The sequence below is a fragment of the Triticum urartu genome, chromosome 6, assembly GCF_003073215.2.
Source record: "Triticum urartu cultivar G1812 chromosome 6, Tu2.1, whole genome shotgun sequence".
NCBI lineage: Eukaryota > Viridiplantae > Streptophyta > Magnoliopsida > Poales > Poaceae > Triticum > Triticum urartu.
In genome coordinates this window covers 384,764,668-384,774,404 of record NC_053027.1, presented here as the reverse complement: position 1 = coordinate 384,774,404, position 9,737 = coordinate 384,764,668, and the positions used below count along the sequence as shown (strand labels likewise).

The following is a 9,737-nucleotide window of genomic DNA, read 5'->3' as shown; positions in this document are numbered from 1 at the left end:
GCTCGCACTCGCCGCCCTACTGTCGCCCAGCATGCCTCGCTGGCCGCCGTTGCTCGCGCGCCCACCCATGGCCTCGACCCGTCGCGCCCTTGTGCACCTCGCGCTGCACGCGCTCGCGCTGCCATCTGGCTGCACCCATTCCCCTCACCCCCGCTCCTGCAGCCTCCTGCGGCCGTCGACGTCGCCGCGCTGTCTGCCACCCGCCCTGGTCACCGGCCCTCCCCGCGCTGCGCTCCGCTACCCTCGTCGGCCCCACCCGCGACCCCTGCTCGCTGGCGCTCACGCCGGCGCGCGCCTCGGTTCGCCGAACGGGCTGCTAGCGCCTAAGAACCGACGCCCGTTAAGCCCCCTGCCTATGACATGTGGGGCCCAGCCCCTGGAAAGTTTTAAAAATGAATAATTAAAAATAAATAAATAAAATAATTAATTAATGAATTAATTAATTAAGTTAATTAATCCTATTTAATTAATCTAATTAACCTGTTAGTTTAATTAAACGGTAATTAATTAACCTAACCCTAATTAACCTAAGCAGAGAATGACAGGTGGGTCCCACGGGGCCCACACGTCAGGTTGACCAGGTCAACGATCAACGTTGACTGCTGACGTCAGCATGCAATGTTCTGGATAATGTTGAATTCAAATATTTAAATAAATCCTAAAAATGATTTAAATCTTTTAAGATTAATATAAAATAAACGTAGCTCGGTTGGAAAAACTTTGTACATGAAAGTTGCTCAGAACGACGAGACGAACCAGGATACGAAGCCCGTTCGTCCGCTATGCCTCCCTAACATAGAGAACACGCAACTTTCCCCTTCCGGTTCATCTGTCCGAAAACGCAAAACACCGGGGATATTTTCCCGGATGTTTCCCCCCTTCACCGGTACCACCTCATACCGCGTTAGGGCACCCCTAGCACTGATACTTGTCATGTCATGCATCGCTATGCATGTGTTTGCTTAATATTTGTTGTTTCTTCCCCCTCTTCTCTCCGATAGACTACAAGACCGACGCCGCTGCTACCCAGTACGACTACGGTGTTGACGACCCCTCTCTCTTGCCAGAGCAATCAGGCAAGCAAACCCCCCTTGAGCATTCCGATATCGCCCATTTCTTTCCCTCTCATGCTTGCATTAGAACTGCTACTGCTTTCTGTATGATCCTATTATGATGCATAGCCTGTTGTTGTTACATGCTTTCATGCCTTACCTGCTTAGTAAGGTTGGTTAGAGATCCATCAGTGACCCCCACCTTATCCTAGTTGCCCCGCTTTATGTTCGATGACTCAATCAATGTGATCAACGTCCAGACCCCGGCACCGCACATCACTTTCCCCCTTTTGTTGCTCAACTCTGTAGAGTTACCATCGAGTGCCGAGGGTGGAACCTCTTACATCACTCCTGATGAGATCTCTGTAGTGTAGCTATATGGTTGAGGTCATCGAGGGTGATTTCCTCCTTAACCACTTCTGTTACGGCTCTGTCATGCAACCCCTCAAGTGTGAACCTCGAGGGTGGATCCTCTTACGTTCACCTTGATGATAACATTGAGTGGAATTCACCGGGGGTGATTCCTCGAGTTTTCCCTTTGGTGTTAGACACACAGTTACTATGGTTACTATGACTGTACAGTGAACCATGTTACTAAAGATGGGTCGGCCCTGAGGGGTACCCGCGCGAGCTTAATAGCGAGCGATGTGGAGTCGGGTTGACCTAGAAGGTGCCCGCGAGATACTTACGAGGCGTGGCCGGGCATTCTTAGCCCTTGTTGCAAGTACTCGAGACGGGGCGACGGGGTCACATCGATCATGAGTCTCTGCTCGTTACCATGTGCTCCTAATCCACTACGATTTGGATATTTGATCCGAGGGGCCTCTCTCCTGATAGCACTAACCATCACGTGGGCATAGTATGGGCGTTCTGCGTCGTATACATCAGCCGAAGTTTAATAGACGTCAGCGACTGAACGGCGCGCGCTGGGTTGGACTGCGTAAGCACCTGCCTTTTTGAAGGAGGTAGCTAGGTCTGCTCACCGGCCGCCCACGCAACGTGTAGGAGTTCCCGGGGCGATGGCCCATGACCCCTGGGGGCATAGGTTTAGTTCGGCGTGCTGGCCTCTCTATTAAGCCTAGGTCGGGTTGCGGCGTATTGTTTGGCCGACGCCGGGCATGACCCAGGAAAGTGTGTCTGGCCAGAGTTAATCGAGCGTGGTGGGTAAGTTGGTGCACCCCTGTAGGGAAGAAAACATCTATCGATAGCCTGTCCTACGGTAACGGACACTTGGAGTTGTATCCCGATCGAAACAACTAGAACTGGATACTTGTGATGAGAAATGGATAGTATGGCTCTGGGATTGCTTTCTCGTTGGGAGTCGAGAAAGGATCTCTGGCCGAGGTTGATAACACTACTACTTTACATTATGTTGATCTGTACTCTTCTAGATGCTTGAAGATGCTAGTCTTCGATAGGCTAGGCTTTCCCCTTCCCTTCTGGCATTCTGCAGTTTAGTCCAGAGATACAACCCTTTCCTTTGATACAGATGCATACTTAGTTTAGATCTGATGTAAGTCTTGCGAGTACTTTGGATGAGTACTCACGGTTGCTTTGCTACTTCTTTTTCCCCCATACCCGATTGTTGCGACCAGATGATGGATCACAGGAGCCAGACGACGCCACTAATGACTACTACTACCCGGAGGATGCCTACTACTACGTGAAGACCGCAGACGACTAGGAGTAGTTAGGAGGCTCCCAGGCAGGAGGCCTTGCCTTTTCGATCATTGTTGCTTTTGTGCTAGCCTTCTTAAGGCAATCTTGTCTAACTTATGTCTGTACTCAGATATTGTTGCTTCCGCTGACTCTTGTGTATTCGAGCTTATGTATTCGAGCCCTCGAGGCCCCTGGCTTGTAATATAAAGCTTGTATTGTTTTAATTTGTGTCTAGAATTGTGTTGTGATATCTTCCCATGAGTCCTTGATCTTGATTGTACATATTTGCGTGTATGATTAGTGTACGATTGAATCGAGGTCTCACAACTTTCTTGGACGATCTCTTGTCTGTTGGTCTTCAAAGAAGCAGAATTGTGTATCACTCTCCATTGCTGAATCTAAATACATTGCTGCTGGATCTTGCTGCGCTCAGCTTCTTTGGATGAAGCAAACCCTCAAGTACTATGGCATCAACATGAAGCATGTGCCCCTCTATTGCGACAATGAAAGCGTCATCAAGATTGCTCACAATCCAGTTCAGCACTCGAAGACGAAGCATATTCAGATTCGTGATCACTTTCTCAAAGATCATATGTTGAAGAAAGATATTGATATCATTCATGTCAACACTGAAAAGCAATTGGCAGATATCTTCCCGAAGCCTTTGGATGAGAAAAGGTTTTGAAAGCTGCGGTGTGAGCTAAATTTCTTAGAATCCTCGAATGTCCAGTGAATGGACACACATCCTAACGCTTATGCATATTGGTGACTTAGGTGCACAACACACGAAGTAACGTATATCTTCAATTCATGAAGACTTACCCTCTAAGTGTGAATACATTAATGTGGAATTTGACTTCGGAGCGCCACGATAATTGTGTGTCGTGTCTAGGTCTAATATTTCCTATACAGTGGGTAACGCCACCACCAACCTTTGTTGAAGATTTTCACTTGGCGTTATGATTTCATTATCTTCATAGTCGGTTTGTCTTCAACATTGGTTTATCTTCAAGATATATCTTCGCAATGTTGATTTGGTCTTCATTGACACACACACACACACACACACACACACACACACACACACAGATATATATATATATATATATAGAGTATTACTATTCATCACCCAGGGTGCAGAATAAGTTATTCTTCACCCGAGGTAATCTTACGATCATTTTATAATTAAATTACGTTTGGAATTCAAATAGTTACATTCATATTAATTCACTATGTAAAATTTGACATAAGAAAATAAAAATATAGGTCATAAGACAAGAAAAATTTGTAGTTTATGTGTATTTTAGACTATGTTTTTACGTTTGTAATTTTACATAACATAAAATATTTTTTACAGCGATTATATATTTTCTTACGGTCTCTTTTTGCGTCGAAAATAAGACAAAACTTACGAAACATAAAATTACGGTGCATTAATTTCACGTTATTCGTCACCCTGGGTGAGGAATAGTTATTCTCCATCCCCCTCTATTTTACTATCAATGCATCGTAATTTTACGTTCCGTCAGTTTTGTCTTATTTTCGACGCAAAAAGAGACCGTAAGAAAATATATAATTGCCGTAAAAAATATTTTATGTTATGTAAAATTACAAACGTAAAAACATAGTCTAAAATACACATAAACTACAAATTTTCTTGTCTTATGACCTATATTTTTATTTTCTTATGTCAAATTTTACGTAGTGAATCAATAGGAATGTAACTATTTGAATTCCAAACGTAATTTAATTATGAAATGATCGTAAGATTACCTCGGGTGAAGAATAACTTATTCTGCACCCTGGATGATGAATAGTAACACTATATATATATATGTATATATATACATATATATATATATATACATCTGGGCTATTCTGTTTTGCGTATTCTGTTACCGTACTTGAACTGACGGTTTGAGGCGATTGTACTGATGAATTCAAAGCGGTTGAACTGATGTTTTCATTTCTATTTAACAGATCGTCTTTTTTAGTTCAAATTTTTTTTGCATTTTTTTTATCGAGACAGTGCGTGTAATATATCGTTGGAAAGCTCTTGACAACTATATTTCAAGTATATTGAACATTTTTGCAAAATCATCATGGTTTAAGAGCAGTTTTGAAAAAACTATTTTTTTAAACCGAAAACATGAATCGTATTTTGAACTCAGTTTTCAAACGGTTTGTCGGAATTGAGTAAATAAGATGGCGTTGAAAAGCTTGTGAAAATCCGCATATTCCACATATCTATTATTTTTTCAATTTTTTTATAATTGAAAAGTAATTTGAAAAATGGTGAAATTCTGGGCGAAACGTATTTTCACGTTTTTTTTACAAGCGGTTCATCGGATTAACGCAAATGATACGGAGTTGGAAAGCTACGGAAAATACGCAACTTTTTTGTATTGAAATGTTTTTCTAATTCCTTACGGTTTAAAAACGAATTTGAATATGATCAAAGTTGATCTCGAACGCAATTTTTTTAAAAAGTTTGTCGAAATTGAGCAAATAATATACCGTTGGAAAGCTATCGAAAATGCAAAACTTAGTCATGTTTAACACTTTCTCAAATTCGCAATCGTTGAAGAGTAATTTAGAATACTGTGAGACCCATCGTGTTATTTTCTCATCAGAAAAAAAACAGAGTACTTGTAGTGATTTTTTGTGTGTTTGTACTGATCTATTTATTTCACAGAGTAATTTCGAATAGGATGAAGCCTGTCGTATTTTTTTCCGTTCGAAACAAAGTACTCGAACTGATTTCCATATGGATTTGTACTAAGCACGTTTTCATAGGTTGGACTTTTACTTTGTTTTTTGGGTAAGGTTTCCTCTTAAAGTTTTAATGGTTTACGGTATCATCGCCGTGTACTTACATAGTTTATATTGTCGAATTGAATGATATTTTTTTCAAAAAAGAAAATGTTTTGTTTCTTTCTTTTTTTGAACTCAACATTTTTTTTATAATGATGTTCTAAACTTCTCTCATTTTACGACTTGTACTTTTACCATTTGAATTTCCATGGGGTTTCTTTTTTGCTTGAACTTTTACAATTTGAATTTCTACCATTTCTTTTATTCCGAACGGACCACCATTTTTAACTCGTACTAACCAATATTTTTAATTCAAACCATTTTTCCTTTCATCATCTGACAGAAATTGTTTCCACACATATAATACATGTACATGAATCATATTATCCATAGCATCGACCTCAGCACAAAAATCATCGGCCTATTCTTGTACAGCCTATTCTTGTACGGAACTTTTCAAGCACCCACATGAACACAATAATAATTATCAGAAAAATAAAGTGCTTCCGCACATGGGTACAAAAAAACTTCCAGCACACTTGGTCCTGCTCCTTGTCTTCAATATCAGTATCAGTTCAACAGGTAGCGTGTTTTAGTGCTTCCACAGGAGGATTGCATTAAACCAGAAAAAATCATTCTTTGCCATGGATAGAGAGAACAATTCTGAACAAATACAAACTGAATTTTTTGAGTAATAATGATGTAGTCTCATTCAACATTCTGGTGAGCAAACTGCAAACACTTGTATTCTGTAGCGCAGGTGGCTGCTGGTCCCGAGGCTTCATTCACCTAGCATAGAATAACACATCCAGTTCAAGATTAACCATCGATGCAGGCTTTAATAAGCAAGAGCAACAGTACACACATGTACTGTTTGCATGTCTAACCACAAACCAAGACTAACATGTATTGTTTGCTTATAGTCTGGGATGATCTGTCAAAATTTTACAAAGGCACTTAACTACCTTGAGTTCACACATGATTTTTGGGGATTTCCTCAAGATTGTGCACAATAAAAGCACACGGATTTAAAAGAACAGAAAAGTTGAACTGAAAACCAAAATAAATGGCCCCCAGGTTCCCCATATAGCAACTAAAACTTCAGTACAACTACACCTTTTATTGCTGCACTACTACTTAAACAAGGTAAATCAATAGTAAAAAACTAAACTAACATACTTGTACTTAATATCTTTGTGCACGTCCATGGCGGCAATGCGCAACCGTCGAGCATGTAGCTCCTGTGCAAGAAGCAAATGCCCTTAGTGGTGGCCACTATCGCAGTTTGCAAGTGGACTCATAGTGGGTTGCGAGTGAACTAGGAACAAAATAAAATAGCTATAAAAGTGGAAGAATGGAGTACGTTTGAAGTGGAGAACATTTCTAGTTTGCAACCGTTGTAGAGCCAAAATAAAGACGATATATTAGTAGACTTGCACTAGAACACGTTGCCATCATAGAGTGCAAACAGAACTAGAAGTTAAGGCCAGCTCAAGCAAAAACATGTGACATGCATTCGAGGAGCTCTTTCTCAGAACCAAAGTAGGTCACAACTGATAAGTCCAACACTTTTGTAACTTGTACTACAAAAACAATAAACATTGTCGCCCAACAACATCATTTGAAGTGCTACAGTAGTGTTAAAAAGAATCTTTGAAGTGCTACAATTAGCACCATTTTATCCATCACCTATCCACAACATAAATTTATATCATCTAGTTGCCCAAACCGGGCACTTGAGTTGAGCAAAAATCCCAAAGCACTATAGAAAATTTGCCAAGAACAAGACCAAAGGCATTAAATGTAAAATGACTGGGTTCAACTTGTCAGCAGATACATGTACTTATGTATCTTTTATTGTTGAACGTCCGGATGTCTTTACAAGAATTCCATGGCATTTCTTCAACTGCCATGACCATTTTACATGACCTCAGCTCTGAGGGTCTAGTTTTAGCTCAACTCCGACCAGCCCTCAACTTTTTGCGAAACCAAAAAATGAACGAGACACAAACTTATGTTATAATAAACTTGTTGTTTACCGTTAGTTTGTTTCAGTTTTCAGTGTAACTTGTGTAGTTCTAGATGTAGTTTCGGTTGTATGTCTGTAGTGGTTAAACGTACCTTGCTCAGTTTTGGCGAGTGTTATGGACAGAGTAGGCAGAGAAGGATATCTCACTCGATCTAGTCTTTTGCCAAAAATATTGAAAATACCTGCAGAAAATAAGGTGGAAATATTGTGTTTTTCAGTTTTCTTTCAAACCTGAAATGTTTAAATACACAGAGGTATTTTTAAAACATCATGGGGCAGAAGGAGCACCACAACACACAATGACGTCTTAACAAGAATGTGAACCGTAAGTGTTACTTTTTCCACGCAAAAATAACAAGAACAGAACAACTTGAAGGCCATCTGACAGTATTTACTACTATTGGTTAATCCATCAGGGAAAAGGGTAAATAAATTTACCTTGGATCTTGACAGAAGTAAGACCGATATCTTAAAACAATTCTTCTCGGTAGTAATAAAGAGGCATCTATCTTCCTTTCTTCTTTAAAACTACGGCAGGTAATCAGTAAATCAGACTTTAAAACTTCAGTCCAAGCTGCAAACTTCGGTCAGTAGTTGAATTAATACTCACAAAAGGCTGAAGAGTAATTGTGGAAGATGAGGGGATGACCTGCGGATCCCATCGGCGAACTGACAAACTCACAAACTGAAAGACTGGTATGCTTCAAACGAACTGATATGCACTATGCTGTTTTTTTTGTCGAACTTACTAGCTCTCAGAGTCGAATTGTTGCAACATCCCTGTGCATCACTTATCATATAATATAAAACCGATAAATTGAGTTGTTCCAATAACACAAATTGAACTTTTCTATGATTATTTTTTAACAGTATATCATATGAAATTTTGGGAGCACAATTTATTTTTTCACTGCATTTTCCCCACAATTTGTTGCAATAAAGCACCATCTTTTTGGGAGCCCAATGGTTTGCAGAATCATGGCAGCTGGGACTAAATTGTACTGCTGTGAATCAAAACTTCAGAGACAACTAAACTATACTGCTATGCAATCAAAATTACAGCTGCAAGAAGGATATGTGATTCCATAAATGTCCCCCAACATGTACTGGGCAGCTTCAGAGTCTGTACTGAAAATGAACTATGGATCAACGGCTAGAGTCGAGAGTAAATCCACACATGGCAGCACATTCAGTTGAAAATAGAAGAGAGCAGCACACAGCAGTAGAAGATGCTCGGAACTCCACACACAAGCGAGACCGGGGTGCTCTTCGTCGAGCTCCGCTGGCCGAGCGGCCGGAAGACCCAAAGTTGAACGGCCAGAGTAGATCAGCCAGGACGGACTGCATAGTTGCACAGGGAGCCGGGTGGAGGGAGGCGCGCCGCGGCCAGGGGTCGGAGGCGCGCGGCGGTCGGGGTAGGAGGCGCGCGACGGCCGGGGTTGGGAGGCGCACGGCGGCCGAAGGAGACAGGCGTATGGCGGCCGGTGGTTGGGGGCGGCGGGCGCGGCGGGCAACAGCGCTTGGTTGGGGCCGGCCGTGGGCGGTGGCGACCGGGCAGGGGAGGGAGGAGGCGGCGCGCCGGTGGGGAGGGAGGAGGCGGCGCTGGAGGAGTTGGGATCGGAAGGGATGTGGGTTCTGGGTCGATGGGTTGTGCGCACCGGGTTCCACTTTTTTCTTTTTGTTTGTTACCGATTCGGGCTGGTGGGCTGGTTCGGGAGATTGCGTCGCGTGGCTCCTATACAGGGCCTGATAGCCTGATAGTAACAGAATATTTCTGTTATTAGTAACAAAATCAGGGGAATCGCTGGCTCTAACAATACACCATGGCTAGTCCTAGGTGATTTCAACGAGGTGCTCCACGCACATGAACACGATGATGTCAGTCACAGAAGCTAGGCACAGATGAATGCGTTCAGGGATACTTTGGATACATGTGGACTGTCAGATATAGGTTATACTGGCATTGATTGGACTTTTGAGCGGAAAGTTGCTGGAGGAACATACACTAAGGTTAGACTGGACAGAGGCGTGTCAAATCCCGCCTGGACCATCGCCTTTCCTACAGCAAGGCTGGAACACAAATCTGCGGCAACAAGTGATCACATCCCCCTCTATGTGCAATACGTGCATGAAAATGCATGCAAGCGGGCCCCGTGATCCTTTAAATATGAGTTGGCATGGGA

At 42.2% G+C, this 9,737-nt stretch overlaps 1 long non-coding RNA gene across 5 annotated transcripts; it reads right to left on the bottom strand.

Moving 5' to 3' along the window:
• Positions 1-5,862: 5,862 nt before the first annotated feature.
• LOC125513634 lies at positions 5,863-9,228 on the bottom strand. Of its 5 annotated transcripts, XR_007286061.1 has the most exons (5): positions 8,165-9,227; positions 7,993-8,082; positions 7,647-7,736; positions 6,705-6,766; positions 5,863-6,314 (listed from the first exon to the last, which is right to left on the bottom strand). It is a non-coding gene; the product is annotated as an uncharacterized LOC125513634 (long non-coding RNA). The 5 variants fall into 5 exon arrangements; XR_007286060.1 differs by having other exon boundaries at positions 7,993-9,228; XR_007286059.1 differs by lacking the exon at positions 6,705-6,766 and having other exon boundaries at positions 8,165-9,226.
• Positions 9,229-9,737: the final 509 nt, after the last annotated feature.